Consider the following 20,749-nt stretch of genomic DNA (forward strand, 5'->3'; position numbering starts at 1 on the left):
GGGCACCCAGTCTGAAAGAGGTGGGGCTAAAAGAAATTTCTTTCATGTTAGTATAATCGCGGCACCCGCGCTTTACTTTTAAAATGTTATAAGTAAAGCATGGGTGCCGCGATTATACCAACATGAAAGAAATAGAAAAAACATCTATTTCTTTCATTTTAGTATAATCGCAGCACCCGCGCTTTACTTATAACATTTTAAAAGTAATGCGCGGGTGCTGCGATTATACCAAAATGAAAGAAATAGATGTTTTTTCTATTTCTTTCATTTTTGTATAATCGCGGCACCCACTCATTACTTTTAAAATGTTATAAGTAAAGCGCGGGTGCCACGATTATACCAAAATGAAAGAAATAGAAAAAAAAATGTCTTTAATTTTAGTATCGCCATGTCTGCTGAAAATGAGCACCTCGAACATCACCTCCACAAGGCTCATAAATGATAGACAACCTGCAAACTGCAACATCCGTGATGAATGCTCCAAAAAGATTTGTTCAACTATAGACATTGAGTACATGTATTGAAGCTGTTGCAAAGAGAGCGAGTGCATTGTATCCCAGTGTGTTGCAATGAGAAGGTTACAAAGACTCATCTCTTCTGGTGTAGAGGACCGAAGATCGCACCAGCCCACGTCATCTCCCTTCTCTGCACGTGTGTTGCTATGTGGCATGCATTTTTATAGCACCCAGTCTGACATTAGTGTGGCTTCGAGGCACTTTCTTTCTGACCACCCTGGCATTGACCTACATACCAATTCTGCATTGCCTCGAGCAATGTTTCAATAAAAACAAGACCTTCTAATCCCCAATCCTTCGTTTGTGCCAGAAAAGACCCTTTTCTAAAGTCTATAGTGGGCTGATCTGGCATTGCCTTCGCCCCCACCGCCCCATGAGGGGGCAGTGCCTCGCCTAGCGCTGGACCCGCCAGTCTTACTTACACCTCCTAAAAAGTGCATTGTGTCCTCTAATCGGCTGGGGCACAATACAGCGCCTAGTGGCCCTCTTCGGGCAGTTATACAGTGCGGCGATGCCCTTTCACATGTGAACCATGCCCGCAAGTATTGCATATGAGGAAACACCACAGATTCCTTCCGGGGGGCTGCAGAGGATTCTAGCCAGGAGGCAACATGCATCAACATAACTCAGCATATAATCAATTTACCGGAAGGGGCCTTCGAACAGCGTGTCCTGACCTTTGACATTTCATTATTTACTATAGAGTTTGGACTCCCATGGTCCTGCTTCAGCCGGTGGAAAATCCATAGCGAGCTCTCCGTTAGATTGTGATGAATGGGCAACCCCCACCCCACCATACAGTACAATTATTCTTTGCGTGTCACCTGTGTGTTTCGAAGGCACTGTATTGGTGTCTTGAGGGTCCATCTTTAGCGCACAGCTATAAACTGAGCGGTCTCTCCCAGGCTGAACGCAACGATCCGGTGTCTTTTGCGCCCCTTAATGCTGGTGTCCGGGCTGCTTCTAAGCGCTACAGATTTTATGATCATGAATTGGAAACAATGAACTAACACACATGCAGTTAGTTGCACAGAACAAAACACTTTGTTGAAGTGTGGAAGCCGGGATTACAATGTCGGTCTCTTGGCGTCCAAAAAAGGCAGTTTACTCTGTAGACCATGTCTGCTTTTTCTGCGAAGAATACAAACAAGCATTTGCAATGCAATAGGTCTCGTTTTAAGTCTCTGGGGGCCTCGTGACGCAGGGTGTTTACCTCAGCACCCAGTGATGGACCCCCCGGCGCACTGTAGTAAATGAGCTGTCAGCGCCTCCACGTGCCCCGGATGCTTCTTCACAAGTAAGTTTTAAACTACACTGGCTCTTGGAATTATGCTCTGGGGCTCTGTGTATGTGTGTGTGTGGCTCTGTGTGTGTGTGTGGCTCTGTGTGTGTGTGTGTGTGTGGCTCTGTGTGTGTGTGTGTGGCTCTGTGTGTGTGGGTGGTCTGAATAATTCATGTGAATTATTTGAATTCAATAATAAGAAATGTCATAAATTGGGCAAACACAGTACTAGGAAAACAGTGTTTCTGAATGAAAGAGTAATCTTAGAAACAGAAGGCTCCCTGTTAGACTGGAGGGGGGGTGTGTAAAATGTTTAAGTGTAATGTTAGTAAATGTGTTTTCAAGCCACATGCAATAAAATGAAGGTGGAGACGCCCAACAGTATTAGTGCAAAAATAAAAAAATAAAATGAATTCAGAGGGGCCTAAACCAAACTCAAGAACAGTGATATTAACTACGCTGTTGTACGGCAGGAGAGGAGAGCATGCTGACTTGTGAGTGAAATGCAGGCACGTCGTTGGTAGTAATGGCGGGCCTGGCAAACCTTATCTGCCGCCAAATCCCACGTTTCTTCGTAAAGTAGGTACATTTGTTGATTGAGTTTTAAAAGAGGTCTTCGTGTACTGCGCACCTAACGGTACTACATCGCACACGCAACCCTCGTCCTTCCATTGCTGCTAAAACGACTAAACGAGTTCCACTACTTGTAGTAGCAGCTGGTATTTGCAGAGCTTGGATTCCCTCGTGACATTTAGCTGCCATATGTTAAAACAATTATTTATTTCCGTGGACGATAGGTTTCTCGAAGGGATGGAGTGTAAAGCTCGAGGAGACAGGAAACAAGGCTGCAAAGGCCGTCAGAGACACTGCCGGACAGAGCCTTTATCCTGACTCAGTTGCGTTTAGCAGTTGTCAGTATTCTCAATAAAAACCGAAGTTCCCCCTGGGAAATGAAAGCGCTCGAGTGAAACAGAGCTGTGCTGCAGGCTCCGTGGATAGGCTGAGGAGCAGGACGCTCCCTGTGGTGGAATGGAATGGTGGGGCATCAAATATCCAGTTTTGCGAACAGCCCTGTTGGAAAACACGATTTTCATCTAGACACGTATAGACTTTGCCCTCTTCCTCCAAGGCCTGATGATCAGACGCGCCCCCTCCACTCCCTGGGTGGGCTCCCGGAGGATGCCATGAACACATTTTACAGGGCTGAGAATAAAAGAGTAATGTTGAGCGTTGGGTCCCCTGTCCCGGCGCGCCCTGCAAATAGCAGAGGGACAGCATTAGTCGCTCCATGGGCATGAGCAAAATGGGAGTCTCTGATCGCTGTCACCACGAACAAGGGTTCCATGTGACATAACCTGGGGCGCCGCCCCGGCCTACAGAATATAAGGCATCGCGAGGCAAAGGATTGGCCTCTTTCTCTTCCACTGTGCACCGGATTCCATCCTACCGCATTCTCACACCCACCCATCCACTCCTGGATGAAGGCAGAATTGGAGGAATTACTTACAGCAGAAAAGGGAACTTTCCCCTTAGAGGGGTGTTGATTTGTGTGGACACTGGGTAGGCAGGAAGGGGAGCTGACCTACTGGTGGTCCTGGACCTGACTGCCCTACCCTGGGATGCCTGGAGTTGAACATTTTGGGGATTTGCTGGTGACCCCAGCAGGGATAGAGCGCTATGCGGTGCCCTGGTGTATGTGTAGGAATGGAACAGAGAGTATTGCCTGACAAGCCCTCTGAGAGGTGAGGGGAAGTTCCTACCAAGGTATATATGCCCTAGATGCCCTTTGTGGAGGGCGGGGGTGATAGATAAGGAAAGGGGCCTTCTGGCACTTTCCATCCTGAAGTGTTTAGCTGTGATGGAAGGTGGAGACACCTCTGTACTGCACAATCTTGAAATGGTTTTGATGACCTTCGGTCATGCATTCTCATAACAATAATGTACGTCTTTGCTGATCTTACGTCCTGTATTCTCATAACAATGTCTACTTAAGTCCTGTATTCGCATAATAATGTCTGCTTAACTATAGCTACCATTTCGCAATGATTCTACGCCCTTGATTAAACCACATTAATTGCATTTGTCTCTCTTCTTCTCTCCTTGGGAGTTATTGCAGTAGGGGGGCAGCGAATTGCACGTTGTGAGCGCCCTATAGAGCCCTAGCCACAAGGATGTGTCGAAGAAGCTTGCAGTTTGTGTGGGATGACCTACTGCTGCTGATTGGTTTCCACGCCTCCCCTTAGGACAGGATAAGGAAGCGTGTCATGGAACTCCCTGCCAGGTCTCAGGCATGCCAAAGAGGTCTGAGCAGGGGCGTAGCTTCAGGGGGGTTGTTTGAGATTTTACACCTCTCCTGGTAAATGTATTTTCCGACAACTAGTTGGGACCAGGTGCTTTCAGTCAGGTATGGTGAAGTGTCTGTTAGATTTCAGCAGGAATTCTCCCATACACACAGACAAAAACGCGCACAACCCCTCACCCCCTCTTTTTTGAGAGTCCTCACAAATATTGGTTATTTTACAAAATATTGTGTTTTCTCTCTTAGCGATCCTACCAATCTGCATTCCTTTCCCTTTCCACTGCCTCTTAGGCCCCTCTCATACGGGGAACATCCTTTACGACGAAACTTTAACAACGCGGTACTGTTATCACGCTTCTTTTACAACGCAAGTCGTTACAACGACTTGCGCTGGGGGGCGCTCCAGGATAGTAAATAGTTTAATTTACTATCCAACTCCTTCCCTAGAGTCCACGGGGACTGGAGTTGGAATAGTAAATAAAACTATTTACTATCCAGCGCCCCCAACGCAAGTCGTTGTAACGACTTGCGTTGTAAAAGTAGTGTTGTAACGGTACGCGTTGTCAAAGTACACGTCGTACCGTCATACATCCCTCTCATACACCCGGGATGTCAAATAAATAAATAAACAAATACACTGTATTTAAACATTATATCCCAGCCTGGTTGTCGGAAATTCTGAAGTGTACACACCCCCAATCTTACTGACCAAGCTACGGCCCTGGGTCTGAGTAATTCATAGGAATGATATAAATACAAAACTATTACAATTCATAAGTAGAACAAGCACAGTACAAGATAAAGTGCTTCTGAACGCTACTGTAAGAGGAATTGTAAGAATTCTTTTCCCACACCCGGAATTTAGTCTGGTACACCTTTTCAACACAACCATTTTATTTTTGTGGAAACGGTATTCTGGCATTATGCCTTTTCTCCACAATGAAGTTGTGTCAGTTTTGTTTATTTAGGCTGGCATTGGTTCTCAAGTCTCGCCTTAGACAGCAAATGCGCTGTCACTTGCGAGATCTTTTGTTATCTCAAAACAAAAACTTAAAAGGGCTTTGAGCCTTTTCATCCCTTACCATTGGCTGGCTTCATTATTACAACTCACATTACTTTTCTTTTCCTTGGTTATGCTGCTGCTGGTTTTATTTTTGCCTTCTCGCTATATTTTGGAGGTTTTTGGTTTCACCTTCATAAGATTCATAGCACTCACCAAAGTACAGAAGGGAATCACCCATTTGTGATCTACATGGGGGCGGCTAATCCGTTAGAGCGGAAGAGCATCGCCCCACTTAAAAATCCACCCAGAGATAAAAAATAAAATGGTAATTAATTGCCATTTTATTTTTAATCCTCCGTCCCGAACCGAGCATCAGGACAGGAACGGGGCTGCTGCTGATTGACAGAAGCATGTCACTCAGCAGGGAGGAGGGTGGGCTGGTATGGCACTGTTTAAAGTGTGCATGTCTTTTTGGTAGGCCGTCTTGCGACGGCCAGCTACATGTGTACTTTGAACCTCTCAACCCAGCTGTTGTCTTAAGACAGCTGGGTTGAGAGACAGTGTAGGCTTCCATGGCACTGTTAAGCGCAGAGTGAGGCCGCTCCCACCAATCCTGGCGCTGCTCACATGCTCTGTGCTTCCCCCCCCCCCCGCTCCACCCTGCCGGAAAATGCCAGTTGCAACTGGATGTACACTGGCATCTCCTTGTTCGCTACAGTTCATTATACAGATAAGCACAGCTGCAACAACTTTCCTCCTGTATGGAGATTAACGCGCTCTAAAACACTTAATATACAGTATTACAAAACCTCATAGTCAAAGGCAACAACTGTTGTAATCAAGATTTATTGCCATTTTGTATTTCTATAAAGTACACTTGGTGCACTTTTACAATTGTTTAACAACAAAACAAACAGCTGCCTGTGAGCATATTTGGTGAACATGCCTGGCCGCTCCAGGGCTTGCCTTCTACTTTTGCATTCCAAATATTACTTTGCAGCCACATCCAGGATGTTATGTTTAATTACTAAAAAATTAAACGCCTATTTTTAAAAAAAATTATTTGTTCCTTTCTTACCAACCTCCTTCAGTGTTTTGCTTTGTCATTTTCATCCTACTAAAGGTTTGCTACATCTCCACAATTTTAGATACTTATATTTTGGAAACACACTTTTTGTCCCGGCAACCAATTTTAAGGCGCATGACGATAACATCTTACATCTTCAAAACACAACGTAAGTCCTTCCAAATTCCATCCCATACAATACTATACTATAGAAGGCCAGACCATGTAATACCATATCATACAATGACAGGCCATACCATAACATACTATACAGTGACAGGTATTATCATACCATACTATACAATGTCAGGCTATATCATACCATACCATACCATTCTGTACCATACTATATATTGACAACACATACCAAACCAGACCACAGAAAACCATTCCATACCATACAATACAATGTCAAACTATCCTATATCATACAATACTAGACAATGACAAGCCATGCCATAGCATACTACACTATACAATAACTGGCCAACCCATACCAAACCATACCACCATACCATACAATACTATACCATACTATGCAATGTTAAGCAATGCAATGACATTCCACACCATAACAGGCCATACTATTGCATACCACACTATACATTTATAGACCATTACTTACCATGCCAGACCGGATCATTCCATACCATAACATTCCACACTATACAACGTAAATTAGATGCAGTGAGTGGCAGCTGGTGCGCGTTGCTCTCAGCAGGCTTTAGTGCTCTTGCTCAGCTGCTAGAGCTCAGCCTGCACAGTGCTACAATGTAACAGTATGCACCCGACACAGACACTGCATTTACCATTAGCAATGCCAATCACTGACCTCATACGGTCGGAGTATCAGTGCCCAATGGCAACACACAGCGTAGTTTCTGAGACACATGATGACAGTAGGCAGGTCCGTCTGCGCCTGCTGCCTTCTGTGGCAAGCGCGTATGAGCACAGCAGTTCTTATAACATTTTGGCCAGCTTCTGCACCGCGTGGCTCAGGGGCAGATCACAGCGCAGCTCCCCCCCACCCCCCCCCCACACGACCCGAGCAGCAGTATCAGGATTCTTGCTGGGTGAAAGTCAGTCACATGGGGACAGTGCCTCTTAAAGATTGGTAAGTCTCAAAAAATGTTTGGCATACTTTCTGGCCAGATGAGTCTCCCAGGCCTACCCCATGGGGTCAACCTGTCAAGAACCTAAGTATCTGGTTTGATGGAAAATTAAGTTTCGCTTCTCAGATCAATAAACTGACAAGAATGTGATTTGGCATATTGAAATGACAAAAAAGTCCTTGCCGTCACTCCTTTTATCTGCAAGACAATCGGTCACTCGAGCGCTCATCACCTTTCGTTTTGACTAAGCCAATGCGCTGTATGCTGGTTTGTCTAGCTATCTCTAAGACAAACTGCAGGTTGTTCAAATTGCCGCTGCCTGAAATCTTCTCAACCTCCCTAAGTGGATCAGCATTAGGCAGCACCTTCGTAACCGGCACTGGCTACCTGTGAAAGTATGGGTTATATTCAAATCCCTGGTAATGGCACATGTTGCTCTCTATGAGCTGGGTCCGCTGTATTTAAGGAAACGCTTTCAATTCTATGCCCCCCCCCAGGCAACTGTGCTCTTCTACAATGCTGAGGGCGCGCAGCCCCAGATTCTACCTTAAAAGGATAGGTTGCAGCTCCCTGGCCCATACAGCGGTGTGGCCTGGAACACACTACCGTTTGACTTACGTTGTCTTCAGAATCCCCAAAAATGTAGAAAGAGACTTAAAACTTTTTTTCTTCAATTAAGCCTTCTCTCCTTTCTCTGCTGGTTTTTCTCCTCCCACACGCTATTTCCACATTAGGCACGCACCGATACACTCTTTGAGTAGCTTTGTGAGATTTAATTTAATTGTGGGTTTATATAGCGCTAGAATCGACTCCCGGAGGAGTATCTCCACGCTTCGACCACTGGGGAACCCGTCCTGGCTCACCCTGAGAGATGGTCCCTAATGGGTATCTCTAAGGTGCCACCAAGCATCCCCAGCAGTCTGGGGGGACCGTTGTGAAGATGAGGCAAGCTAATGCCCAGAGTTGCCGAGTGTGGTCCCTGACTGGAGTAGGCACCGAGGCGAGAATTATCGAGCCCGCTGACCCTGGTCCACGACCCTGCCGCGTCGGGAATCGAACCCTGGTCCCGGGCCGTCCTCTGCTTACAGGTCTGCGGCCTCTAACCAGTGAGCCACACCACTTCACATTTAACATAACATAACAAAGCCCATACCAAATTGCATAATTCTTCATTGTTTTTTAAATACGTCCAGGAGTTTATCTTTATAACCTGAGTTGAAGGGGTTACTAAAAGTGCAAAAATCAAGGTTTATTTTTCTAATGATCACAATGGAGATGGGGTAGAGGAGCTGGGGATGGATGGTCGGGTGAAGGGGATATATTGTAAAAATGCAGTGGACAGCTCCGGTGTGGTGTTTGGCAGATAATAGACAGGCCGCGCTCCGCCTCAGCCCCACCTCCTGCCCCTCTCCACCCACGCCCACTCACAGCTCAGGCATCCTTCACAGAGAGGAAGGAGTGCTTCTAATGGAGCAACGACTATCAAGCTTTCGAGCACTCACCTTAGACTCCCTGAAATGTCCCTAACAAATCCTGGTCTTCAAGCCACCGCCGGCCCGAAGGATGCGGGAAAACCGCTGCGGAGCCTCGAAAGACCCACCGCCATATTGGGATGGCGGTGGGTCTTGAAATCTGTCCGCAGCCTTTCCTCCGCGGTCGCCTTCCGACCGCGGCGGAAAAGCTTTAACATGGCTGGCCAGCCATATTAGGATGGTGTAAAATGTATGCTTTTCCGCGGCTGCTTTTCCGTCGTGGAAAAAGCATACGGACCTTCACTTCGGGGGCCCGTTGCGGGTCCCCTGGGTGAAGGGGACGTGGGGGGTGCCCATGGGGGGTACCTATGGTACCCCCTGCATTTGCGTGAACAAAGCAGCAGACACCGCGCGGTGCCTGCCGCTTTGTGCACCTAAATGCGGTGCATGCATTTTTAACATTGCGGCGGATGCAGCTTGAAGCTGCACCCGCCGCAATGTTAAAGATAGAGGATGTGACTGCCACCCTAGCGGTCACATCCTAAACTGCACGGAGGGAACGCCGCAGCCCATGCGAACGTTCCCTCCTACTCTGGGGTCGCGGATGGACTCAAGTCCGTCCGCGATCCTAATGACCTCCAAAGTGTTGAACTCCTATTGCAAGTGCTCTGTTTTCAGGACTGCTAGACAGTTACTTCGAAACATGGAAGTATTATTAGGAAGAAATTCACATCTTAAGGAAGACTGATATGTACTGACTCTGATGACAGAAACTCATCACTATTTTAATGTTGAATATGTTGGTGTAAATAATTCAATCAAAACTCCTGCATCCTCATCTCTTAGAAAAAAGCCATTGGTGCAATGTATGTAGTGTAGCTTGCTGTGATGACTAAATTGTCACTGAACCTGGTCATTTTTAATAACTTCCCAGGCTTTCATTATTATTTAGCATCTATTAAGTGCTAAGAAGTATATGATAGTGTGTATTCAACATCCACATAGCTGTTTTGCATTTAGACATATTTATGTAATTGTGCATATACATTCAGCCTGTGTGGATGTTAGCCCTTCCATGAACATAGTAGAATGATAGAAGGAATATTTCTTGTTCTGCAGTCAGTGTGGCCCGGTGACTGCTATTTACGGGGGGGAAAACTTCGAGCTTATATACTTACAGTATTGGCATTCGCAAACTCAGTTTTGGTAAAAAGAAGGTTAATGAATGCCAAAGCCCTTTTTCTAAAATGTACAATGCCCATTTAATGATTTGGAAAAGGTTTTCTGAATCGTTAAATGGGTTTAGGGTACTATTTCTAATCGGATTGTGGAATGGACATATTAAGGGCGTCTCTTCCAAATACCAAATCCTTATGTTACATATTAATGTTTTGAGGCCGAAATCCGGTTTCAAAACATTCAGTGCTTAATTTGTGAAAAAGTAACTGCCTGGGCTCTCGTCAGGAGGCCATTGTCGCTTGCACCACACATTGTCCCTGCCCCGCTCCCAATGACAGCAACAACACAACTACTATCACAGCCCAACAAGTGTGACTATTCTAGGCCCATAAAGCTATAAAAATGGCTTGGGCGGCAGGTAATAGTCATTTTTAATGTCTTTTGAATTTATAATTAATTGCTGTTGTGGGCACCTTGTGACAGACTGTGACAAGCATCGGTGTTGACAATTAATGTAGGTGTTGAGCTCCCGAACCACAAGCTCAAATTAAGCACTGCAAAACATGTGTCTTTTACTGCAGCCTCAAAGGAGGTGGTAACCCATTTGCAAATGGGAATGGGTTCCCAAGGGAATCCTTCACCTTTCTGGATATTTAAAAAACATATTTTAGAAGTTGGCAGTAGTCCTCAAGACCAACGCTTACTACTAAAACATGTTTGCAAAGCATTTAATTTTTCTTCTTAAAGGCATCACGTTTTCCATTTAGGGATATGGGCTACTTTTAAACAAAAAAGATTGCTTTATTGAAACGTAGCAACACAACAAGACGATGGACAGAGTGATGTAACTTTTCAAACACTCACCCCAGTCACAGATCTGGGTTAAATCCATCATTTTTTTGCTCACCATGTTAACCCAGTTTGGGCCCAGCCATATGCAAATCAGTCTTGACCCTGCTTCCCATTAAATCTAGAGAACGGCCCGACAACCTTCCCATATCAAATAGCGAATCAGCACACCACCCGCATAGTTTGGAGACAATACAATGACTACTGGGACCAAATAATCACACTCTTGAGATACACATGGCTCTTCCCACAGAAAAAAACAGGCGCCCTACTGTGATCCCCCAAAATGACTTCCTTGAGTTTCCCACAAAAATCCACAATTATTCTGCCTGTCAACATGTATTTCCTTGAAGTGGGAGTGTTAATACTAAGAGCAGCATAAGTGTTGTGTAGGTGTCAGAGTCAACACAATACCAAGTATAAGTTAGCTGGTGCTGGATGTGTATGTTCAAAAGGGGCGCAAGGAGCATTCATATGCATGCCAGCATCACAAAGAGAAATACCAGGTTCTTGCATAGTACACCTATAAGATGAGGACTCATATCACCACCTTAAACCAGAACTGGAAAGAACTAGTAAAATGGTAACAACAGTTTCAAGGTATTAGCACACTTACACAAGATATTTTCCTCCTGCCTGGTCTATCCTGAACCAACCACAGCTGTAGCATCCTGGAATATTTGATTGGACAGTTCATTCCATCAAGGCTCTGGCACAAAGATTTAAGTGCTTTCTTATGCTTCTCTGGCCTCTCGTCACAGGCAGTCTCTGCTGCAATGCCACACCAGGACAAGAGAGCACACACACAAAAGACATCTGGCCTTTTTCTCAGCTCTTTCTCTTATGTGTAGACTACTCCAGCTCAGCAATGGGGCTTCTACAGTGCCTTAACAATGAAGGCTATATGCAATGTCCAGAAAATTACAATGAGTTGTGCTCACAATAAATAAACCTGGATGTTTGCATTTCATGTGGCAGACACATGGGGCCCTAGTCACAAACTGCATTCTGTAGTATGTTTAGTACAGTAAAGTACACAAAATGCTCTTCACAGACCTGAGAGACCCTCCTATCCACCTATCATTTATTTTCTGTGGGGAGATCCTCACACATGTAAGTTTACTACTTAGTAGCAAATGTTGGAGGGGCATACCTACTACTTGAGAGGAGTTTAAAGAGCAGTAAGCGGGCATTTAGGAAGGGCTAGGGGAGGATTTAGGAAGTAACATGCACCCACCCGCCAAAGAGTAAACTCATTGCTATTCATAAACTGCACTTTTGAAGTTACTACATCCAAACAAGCATTTGTAATGCAATAGGTCTCGCATTACTGAAAGTTTGAGCTATTGGCGTTGTTGATAATAATGCAACGCCCATAGCTTAAACTATCAGTAATGTGAAACCTATTGCATTGCAAATGAACAAATGTGCGGCTAGAAGCTCTCGAAAAGTTAAAGCCATTAATTGCTTACTAATGCACACTACGAGACCTATTGCATTGCAAATGCTTGTTTTAATCCTCTTGCCTGTCAAATCAAATCAAATTCTTTTATTCGGTTAGACAATTAGTTAACCATAAAAAGTACATCATAATTTTAAAAATACATATTTACATAAATTCGGAACAAATAATGCTATTATAACATTATAGTACAATTTAAAAAAAAAAAGCCTATAACGTTACAGAAAAAATAACAGAAGGGAAAATTACGCTTTCAGTCAACTACCAGCACAATGTTTCAAGGTGTTAAATCCTCGTTCCTTATTGTTTTGCGTATTATTATACATGATTTCAAATACATTGCCAGGCTTTTTGCCTCGTGTTGTGAATTTGGCTGTTGCAATGCAAGAAGCGCTGGTCGACAGGTCCTCAACCCCATCTGACGCAACACGGGCAAAACCCAGCGTTTGCGGGGTATGGCGTAATAATAACAGAAAAAAGCTACATGCAAGGTGGATTGGGATGAGACCTTATCGCATGGGCATTTCTCTAGATTGTGAGACCAGTTTAATAGGTTTGGGAAGGTTATCAATCGGAAAAACAAATTGAAACGAAACCTGGTTATAAGGTATTTTTCGTAGTTAGTCGAATAATAAGTGAGGTAAGGCTGTAAGCCTGGAGAAACTTGTACCATCATAACGTGGGCATTTGATTGCTTGGGTAATTCGCCGCTCAAACGAAGTTCCCTAAGATGGTTAAGACAATGGCACTTAAAGGTTTTTCTACTTAGCTCACTGATTAATGACAGCTCTGTTACGTATTGGTTAAGATCCAAATCTTCCAAGAAGTTGACAACGTAAGCCAACCATGGGATCTTTTTCCAAGAGGACAGCCCCAGGCAATCCGAGATCAGGGCCCGAGTAAGGTGACATTCAGGCTTAGACCAGATACGATGCCATAGGAGCATTGGTTGACATTTGATGTAATCAGCTAGGTAGTCAATCCCAAGCTCGGTGTGGCATCCGTATGTGGGGGCACTCTGGGGAAGGGCCAACAGATATTTTACGAAGCCATTTAGAATTTTTTGGAGTTCGGTCGTATTTACATAACCCCATACGCCAGCCCCATATGTAGCAATGCTCTGGCACTTAGCCTGTCAATCTGCACAGCTATTGGCCTGGCAGTCATGATTGACAGCATTTAGAATCACTTAAAAACAACCCATATTTCCGTTTTTACCCACATTTTAAAAAAAACTGACAGGAAAAGAAATGGTTTTCTGTATGTATCTGTAAAAATCAGTAAAAAAAGGAAAACGGAGCCTTACTCATAATAAAGCACCAGGGACCTTCATTGTTGGCTTATCCGGCAAACTTCATTCCCCGGGATCATCCTGTCGTGTTTCTAGTCACGGAGAACTTCGGCGGAAGTACCGGGAATCCAGTCTTTTCTTCCAGTTTGTAGATGTTGAGCAGTTCAGGGTTAATGATATGCATACAAAGTCCGGGGTCCTTTGTTCATACCACTATATATTGCTCCCTCTGATGAACAGGGTGTGCTGAACTGTGCGTCGCTAACCTCTCGCTGCATTCTAACACATTCTAGTGATGTCTGGAAGGGCTGAAATAAATTCGGTATAAAAGTTCAAAAGTTTATGAGTAATCCCAAAACTAACTACTGCGGTCATTCTCAAATCTGCATGGATTGTCACAGATAATTTAATTAAAAGCACCACATCATGCACATACCAAATCAGGTAACAGGGCCCTAAATTGTTCTTAACCCCTCACACCGCAGAGCGCACCGAAAGCGCAGTGCACATACAATCATGTAATCATCACCCCATATCTAGATGGTCTAAAGGTTAGCGAGTAGTTGACAGTGCAGCTGGTGGTAGGTTCCCATGATAAACGGTCGTCAAGTTTGTCTATTCCCTTTATTCCACAGCTCTAGAACGAATATGCTCAGTAAAGCTACAAACTGTTTTAGGCTGATCATGGCTCATATCATGCGGACGCTGTCTGTTTGGTTAATGTAGTATTCTAAGTATTGTGCCTCTCAGGCACTTGTAGTAAGAATCCTGTTGTGTGGGCATTCCATGCTCTGTGTTGGAATGTGGGCATTCTGGCAGTTGATGCCTGCTTCTGCCTGATGTCGCTGTTATTCTCTTGAGCAGAATAAATCTACTTTCAACCTTCAAGTCTAAGTGATTGATGAGCAACACACTACATTATTTTTGGCGATGATGCTCAAGAGAAAGTAAAGAACCCGGCTAACCTCGATCAACCTCGTGGATTCATCATCGAAATCGGCATCGGATTGTGAGCGTTGTGGACTAACGAAGAAACGCTGTTAACAACGTAGCAAGATAGAGCAGATAAGTCATGCCTCATTCCGGTAGCATTTCGAAAGAGTTGTATGCTCGCTGGAAAACGAAAGCTGTATTCTTAAAAAATTGATTAGCAGCGCGAGTCGTGGTTGGCAAAAGAAGACGCGTGTGGTTGGCAGCGCATAATATCAGCGCGAGTCGTGGTTGGCAAAAGAAGACACGTATGGTTGGCAGCGCTTTACAACGTATGAGCGCGTTGAGGTCGGCCATTTCATTTGAGAAACTGAAGTCCGTGCGCGCGTTGAGGAGTAACCATAGTAACGCTGTCAAGGCATTCTGAAGGAGCGTGATACGAGACGCTGCGCAGAGCGATATAAGCTGAGCACGCTCACCAAGCTTTTTGAGCTAATGCGAGAAAGATTTTAGTTGATTTTGCGCGTAGTATCTCAGTTTATATTCAAATCAGCGCGCATTAACATGTACGCAGTGCCTAACCTGGTTTGACAAAGTAATTGACGCAAAAGACTTTGAAAGTATAAAAGTCAATAATTAAAGTATACATGCAGAACCAGTTGGGAAATCAATTTCTTCATTAAATGACTGGTGCATCACGTTGAAACAACTGTTGTGTAGTGTTCAACATTTGTCACGCCTGTTCACAGTTTTTTCATCCTAATTCATAGTGTTGCTTATCCTGTTTTGCTATCTTATGAGAACAGCGACAAGTGTAAAAGCTTTAGGATAGTTATACGTAGTAAAGAAAATTGAGGAAGTGAAGTTCTGTGGAAAAGTAATTACCTTTGAGCAAGATGCAATCAGTTTCACCGCCACCACCCTTTATGGAAACGCCAGGAAATCCACCAATAATTTGGAAGAAATGGTTTGATGCGTTTGAAACCTATTTGGGTGCAATAGGTGCATCAAGATATCGCGCAGAAAGGAAGAAATGTTTATTGTTGCACTCATTAGGGTTTGAAGGCAGGGACATTTTTAAACATTTACCTCCTTTGGTAAGAGGCAACGCTGAAGAAGACATAGAGGAATATACAGAGACAAGAAGCAGACTGGAGTTGAGGTTTGATATTAAGCCTAGCCTTGTTGTGATTAGACATACATTTTTCAATAGAGAACAGTTACCGGGAGAAGATGTCGAGACATATGTGTCAAGTCTAAGGCAGTTAAGTGCAGAATGCAAATTTGAAGGCTTCAGAGAACAATTGATTAGAGATCAGTATATATGCAAATGTACTGACAAGTCAATTCAACAAAAACTGCTTACTTTGGGCAATCCAACACTTGAAGAGACTATCCGTACGGCTAAAAGCATAGAATTGTCAAAGAAAGAGGTCAAGGAACTTGAAAAGAAGAATGAAGAAGCAGTTTCTGCAGTTAGGTCTAAGGAAAATAAGGAAAATAAGCAGGCAGCATCAGAACAACAACGTTTTGAAAGGAACAACTTTCCTAGTTCACAACGTTATGACAGAAATACTTTTTATAGGCAGAGTCACATTTGTTATAGATGTAGTAATCTTTCGCACAATAAGGGTAACAAGTTCTGTCCTGCAAGGAATTCTACATGCCGAAATTGTGGGAAATATGGTCATTTTGCAAAGATATGCCAAAATAATAGACAGGGAAATTCAGTTTTCATGAACAAGTCTCAAGGACAGGGTAATGTAAGTGGGGTAGGAAATGTTTCAGAGTTTAATGAAAATGCTGGTAAGGAATCTGATTCTATTAACAGTATCCAAGATGACCTTAGGGAGATGGTTGTGGTGGTACGGGAAGATGGAGTTATCACTGGAGACCCTTCAGATTGTGTTGATCCTTACGAAGAATTTGGTGTGGGTGATAAAGTGCTTACCTTGTTAGTCGATTCGGGTTCAAGAATAACGATGATCACTCAAGAGTTGTTTGATGAAACTTGGCCTGAAAGAAAGTTAGAGCCACCTGAAAGGGCCCCTGTTTCTTATGAGGGGCGCAAAATAGTTTTGGCTGGATATTTCGAAGATGTCCTGCAGTAGTTAACACAAAGACATTAATATAAAAACAGCCAGGTATGATTTAATATGTGGGTTTCGTAGGCAGAGCCAGGCAACATGTACGTGGTGTTCGTGGTATTGTGCGGGACACGCAGTACCAAGAGGCCTGTGTCTGGGCTGGCTGCCTGCCCCCTAAAAGGAGCCATAATCATGCTTGTTTCACGATATTCGCGATTATTGGATCTATCCAGTGGTGTGAAGATGGAGGTCAAGGAGGGGGTGTTAGGTTACTGACTACTAATTATGTCATAAATTGGCACCATTATTATTTATATTCGAAGTGGTGTTTGTAGAAGTTAACATTACAATATCGGATTTCAAATTAATTGGCTACTGATGCACAGGAAAAAGGCCACCTGCCCCAGTTCTGCTGCCAAGTTAAAGTTCAGTTGCCAAGGCCTTAGAGCCGTCCATCCATCACATCATATTAGGGGCATGTCAGTACTTGTTGCACCTTCTATGAGCTGCAACATTACAGGAGCTGCAATAAGATAGTCAAGTCACTTCACACGAGCTGCACTGAATACCTTGTACGAGCTGCGACATACCAGTCACTTTAAACAAGCCAACTAACAGTATATGTAAGGCGCCTGTTGCCTTCAGTGAGCATTAGAGGATAGGCGCTTTTTTTAGGCCCGTAGGGAAGTCACCTGAACTGTCTGCTTTTCTGGTGGATGACGTTTCAAGATTGTGACATTTATTAACCTTAGAAGAATGAACGATTGAGTTAGCACCTGGAAGGATTCACTCTTCTGTCTTGTAAGTTAGCTGCAGGCAGTGGGCACGTATCTCAATGCGCTGTTTTTCAACAATTGGAACATGTGACTAGTGGTTTGTAGAAGTATCTGAGCAGCATGTACCCTGACCCACTGAGCTGTTGTAACAGAATACAAACCTGTGACCTGCAGGTTACTTGCTAAGCTCTGCAGGAGGCGCATTAACCCTCCGAACTATGGGGGTCATTAGGATGGCGGACGGACCTGCGTCCGTCCGCCACCTCCCAGGTAGAGGGACCGTCCGCATAGGCAGCGGCGGTCCCTCCATGCAAATTAGGATGTGACAGCCGCCCTGGCGGTCACATCCCGTATCTTTAACCTTGCGGCAGGTGCTGCTTGAAGCAGCACCCGCCGCAAGGTTAAAAATGCATGTATTGCATTTACATGCACAAAGCGGCAGGCGCCGCGCGGTGCCTGCCGCTTTGTTCATGTAAATGCAGGGGGGTAACCATAGGTACCCCCATGTGCACCCCCCACCCCCTAACACCCTGGGGCCCGCAACGGGCACCCAAACTGAAAAGACCACATGCTTTTTCACGGCGGAAAAGCCGCTGTGGAAAAGCATGTTTCCTGCCCCATCCTAATATGGCTGGCAGTGTCTGATAGACACCGCTACCATATTAGAGCTTTTCTGCCACGGTCGGAAGGCGACCGCGACGGAAAAGCGGCGGACGGTTTTCCTGTCCGCCGATGACCCCCCAGCCATCCTAATCTGGCGGGGGGTCTTTTGAGGCACTGCTGGGGTGATTCCGCATCCTCCGGGCCGGCGGTGGCTTCTGCCGGCCCAGAGGATACGGAATCACCGCAATCCTAATCGGCCCCTATGTTAGGCCTATTTAGCTTGTGGTCAGCAGAGTACACGCAATTCTCTGCACAAAATGCTCAATACCCTAATTTATTTTAATATGTGATCGATAAAGTGAGCTCGAATAGCTTGGTGTGTAGTTTCCTCTTGTCCATCTGTTTGTGGGCGGAGTGTGAAAGAATAATGTTTATTTCCTGGCAGGTTGTAGGCGTATCTATCGCTGCTCTGTCCCTCCGAGCCCCCTGGGTTCCTGTTGTAGCAACCTTCCTCTGCCTCCCGGGCCTTTATGAGACACCTGTGCCCAGTACCCTGTCTCGAAGGCCGGTTATAACGCTCAACCAGTTGCCTAGTCCTGACTGGCCTCGGTTGGCCTCTGAGGCTGTGCAGCAAATGCCTGCTGCTTACACGGAAATTTGTGAACGCCATGTTAGATGTGTCAGCCAGCTAGATGGCTCAGTGAGTTGACTGCTGTAACCTACACGTCGTGGATTCAAATCCAGCAAGGCAATCTCAGCCGTATAGCCTTCCAATTCCAGTAAACCGAGTCCCTTAAAAATTGGTAATAGGCAGATCTGTTGTTCACAGTGCCGAGAAACAAAAAGATAAGAGGCGCTAAATAAAAGCAGATTCTTATTTTTACCCTCACAGACAACGCTTTTCTAAACCTCCCTTCACTATCTAAACCTATAAAACATTCTAAAACTTGCGGGCGCATGGTGGGAATTCTTTGCATGGGAGTGCATTTGACATTCAGTAGCTCGCACGTAAATTATTTAAGCAGGACACCACTTGAAGGTAGAAAGAAGTCCATAAACCTGCTGTCACTGGAATAAATAAATATTAATTGAGATGAAAACTAACCATAGTTGAGCATAAAACTGAGCAGCTCCATGGCGCACCAAATTAAAAATTAAAAGCTACCAGGGGCTTGGATTGCACTATGAGCATTGTTTTAATTACTTCTGAATAATGGGATTTTGAAAACTACCAATTTTAAAGCTCCAATCCACTACACTTTCTAAGTACTCTTGTTCATGCGAGGGTCAGAATTCAGATATAACATTTAAATGAGTGGTGAGCCCGAGCAGCCTACCTCTCTTTCCTTCTTTCATTTAGTTGCTTTTCTATGAAATGGATCCAAAAAGAGAACAACCCCGCGAGTGGTGCGCGAGTGCTCGCCAAAGCGAGACATGTGATTTCAATTATCACGCCCGTGTCTGGCCACGATAATTAAAACCACATGACGGCCGGTGCTCATAACAGACACCAATAGGCCATTGGCGGAGCAATGCACCCGCCTTTGGCCTATTACGTGCTGGCCTTGTAAAAAAACCTGCACGCAAAGGCCAATAACGTGCCCCAAAGGAAAATCACACGCTTGTGAGTGTGCAATTCCTAGGTCAACTTCTGAGATCCTATTTTTACCCTACTAAATGTCTCGCGCTGCACAAGAAGTGCTGCGCACTGCAATGCTGTGCGCGAGACCAAAAAAGACCCACATTAGTAATACATCACTCCAGCTCAGAGCTGGAGTGAGTCTAGCACCACACATGGCCAACAACTGGTACTGCAAGAAACAAATGTGTGTAGGGACTTAAAATAAAACCCCAAAAGAAATAGTGTCAAATTAAATTAAATTATTTAGAAACAAATCCAAAAAAGAAAACATTATTTAATTATAAAATATTTTTGCAACCTTGATTATATAAATTGAAGCAACGTTATTTTTATAGAAATATAATTAAATTACTTTTAATTATTTCTACATCCTTTTAATAATTAATTATACATACTAAAAAAATGTTTTACATTAGGTGAGAAATTATTCTTTAACTTACACTTCTGGAAACTCCTTTTGGGATTTAATTTAATATATTTAATTTTAAATAAGGTTACGAATGCTGCAGCACTTTTTATTTTGGTCTACATTTTTAATAGAATGTTTTCATATTATTTTAACTTGCTACCCTAAATGTATTTATTTAAAAAAATACAATCCAACAGACGTATGAATTTTGGATTGCATCTCACAATGTCTTATGTCTTGTTTTTCCTTTATGACTTTTTATGCCTTTTACTGACTCTTAGATTATAATATGTGGTTGAATTCTTATTTGGGTATTGTGGTTTTTAGGTCGAGCTTAGAGTCAGAGCCAGCGACGGCTCGTGGAGGGAGTTACGGTGGGGCAGGAGGGTGGGGAGGGGGAGGGGCAGGGTGGAGGTTGCTAAAAACCGGCATATGGATAATTGCAGGTAAGTAAACAATTTAATTAATAAAACGAATTTCGTAGTGCGCCTTGCATCGCAAAATGCAATGCAGTGCGAGCTACGAAATTCGTTTTATTAATTACATTGTTTACTTACCTGCAATTATCCATATGCCGGTTTTTAGCAACCTCCGCCCTGCCCCTCCCCCTCCCCGCCCTCCTGCCCCACCGTAACTCCCTCCACGAGCCGTCGCTGGTCAGAGCATAGGTGCTGCTCTGCGAAACTTGTTGTAGTGGAGTAGGGAATAGAAGCCCCGCCCACTCTCCACTCATATTTGCCATTGGCTTGTGTCATAGTCCTTCCTAAATGCT

The 20,749-nt window shown here is 44.3% G+C and overlaps 1 protein-coding gene across 1 annotated transcript in view; it reads left to right on the forward strand.

Moving 5' to 3' along the window:
• LOC147662809 (carboxypeptidase M-like) overlaps positions 1 to 20,749 on the forward strand; it is a 261,102-nt gene that overhangs the window by 106,907 nt on the left and 133,446 nt on the right. The gene's annotated exons all lie outside the window — the stretch shown is intronic.

This window comes from Lissotriton vulgaris, unplaced genomic scaffold (genome assembly GCF_964263255.1).
Source record: "Lissotriton vulgaris unplaced genomic scaffold, aLisVul1.2 SCAFFOLD_2136, whole genome shotgun sequence".
Taxonomy (NCBI): Eukaryota; Metazoa; Chordata; class Amphibia; order Caudata; family Salamandridae; genus Lissotriton; species Lissotriton vulgaris.